We start from the raw sequence: 1993 nt of genomic DNA on the forward strand, positions 1-1993 counted from the left end.
TCAGGTATTTTTTCTTTTTTAAATCTTCTGTAACTCTTAAAAGACACAGCCGGTACCAAGATCAGCGGGGGGCCCAGCCACTGGAGCAGGCGGCTTGGTGCTCCACCTCGTGACCCTCTGAGCTGTCACAATTTCTTGAAGCTTCTCCCATCCAACTCAACTGCGCAGTCTTTGGTAAATTACAAATCACATCTTAGAGAATGTGGTAGCCATTCTTTCTTCTTGCTCCATATGACTTTAGGTTCTAACCCTGGGGTGCGTGTAGATCCAAGTCTCCTCGCACTCTGTCTTCTGCACACCTGGCTATGGCAGCATGGGCACCTGAGCTCGCCTTGCCCCACCTCTGTATTGCGGCATCTCCACCTCTGCAGTGCTCTTCCCGGGAAGCAGACGCTTGCCTGGCCTTGACCTCCACAGCCTGGACTTCGCAGGCCAGCCCAGCGACACCAAAAGAGGTTCCCAGGTGCGAGAAGCTCTAACCTTCAGCTAATCGTTAGGGAAACACCTGGGGCGTCTCTGCCACCTCCTTGCTCCCGGCCTCGCTTGGGGACATTTCCGGCACTAGGAGCAGCTAAGACACTGGATTTGCACCGCTACCTCTGTACTGGTGACGCTATCCCCCAGGCTCCGGGCAGCTCCTCGGATTACTCCCCTGAGCGCAAAAGGAAAGAAAGAGCCGGTCTTGCTGGGCAATGCTAGGCGAAAGCATCTGGGAGCGGAGTCCCGCTGGGAGGATGCGACCGCCCTGGGATCCCGGCGTGGCCGGCAGCTGCGCCTACGCGAGGGGTTAACTGCAGCTCCCGCGGCCCGGCGGGCGCGATCGCTTCCTCTCCCGCTGCCCGGGAACCTGGATACCGCGCCTGCGGGATGTTCGCAGGCTGGGCCGGGCAGTCGGGAAACATGAGAAGGTTTCGGTATTCTGGTTCCCGGGCCGCGCGCGCCCGTCTGGGTAAATAAAGCCGAGACAACGCCGGTGGCCGCGGTGAGCGCGTCGGAGCCTGCGCCGAGAACATGCGGCGGGGATGGGAGTGTGCCTAGTCCCGAGACGGAACTGCCAGCCGCTGGCTGCAGGCTCCGCGGCCACAGGTACGGCCCCGAGTCCCCTCTCCCGAGCTCTGAACCCTAGGCTCACCGAGGCTGGGGCGCCGCTGTTCTCCAGCTCTTTGCACGCCCCGGCTCTGCCCTCCCCTCCCCCACCTCAATCTGAGGTGTAGTGGGGGACGCGCCCCGGGTGTGGGTCAAAGCTAGAGGGTGGGTCTGGGAAGTAGCTACCAACCCACCTGGCAGCCCTCGCTTTGCTTTCTAATTATCCGCGGGGCAGTTCTGCAGGGATCATGTTCGTCAGCACTGTTCGGTGCAAATGTGGGTAAGAGTAGCGCACAGAGGTTCATTTGGGGTTTGGGGGACCTCTCAAGGGAGCCCCGGAAGAATTAGGAACCGCAGGTCTCATGTCTCACGCCGGTTGCAATGGTTCGGGGCTCTCCTAGCACCGCGCCTGCAGGCGCAGAGCTGGAGCATGGCGGTGTTTGCAGGCTGTGGGAAAGGTCCTAGATGGCAAAGCTCACTAAGGCTTTGCTTGGGAAAGCGCGCTGTTGCGTTTAGGACTGGGCTGGTGGAAAGAGGTGGAATGGCACAGGGGAAGGACGCTTGCACCCACAATGAGGCGTGGGCGCCAATCATTGGGATGGGGGGGGGCACAGGCTCCCAAACTTGCTTTGACGCTTACCGAGGCTGGGTGAGCACTCCAGGCCCGTACCTGCCTGCGCAGGATTCAGGCCTAGGGCACAACGCAGCGGCCACCAGAGGTCTGACTTCACTTTTCACACCAATACTGATGGTGGCAGTCGCCTAGTTGCTGTGGCTTGTCCTAAATGTCGCGTGTAGCAACCACTGCGGTGACAAGAGGAAGGACAGGGGGGCGTTGGCGAGTGTAGGCGCTGCGTATTTGAGAAGCTCTCTCTCTCTCTCTCTCTCTCTCTCTCTCTCTCTCTCT

The 1993-nt window shown here is 60.1% G+C and overlaps 1 protein-coding gene across 1 annotated transcript in view; it reads left to right on the forward strand.

The window, feature by feature from the left end:
* The first annotated feature begins 1047 nt into the window (after positions 1–1047).
* Positions 1048–1993, forward strand: part of Mkx (mohawk homeobox) — a 62708-nt gene continuing 61762 nt past the window's right edge. The window contains exon 1 of the mRNA XM_028763950.1: positions 1048–1086. The gene's annotated coding sequence lies outside the window, so the exon portion shown is untranslated. The remainder of the gene's footprint in view (positions 1087–1993) is intronic.

Source organism: Grammomys surdaster, unplaced genomic scaffold (genome assembly GCF_004785775.1).
Source record: "Grammomys surdaster isolate TR1022 unplaced genomic scaffold, NIH_TR_1.0 140, whole genome shotgun sequence".
NCBI lineage: Eukaryota > Metazoa > Chordata > Mammalia > Rodentia > Muridae > Grammomys > Grammomys surdaster.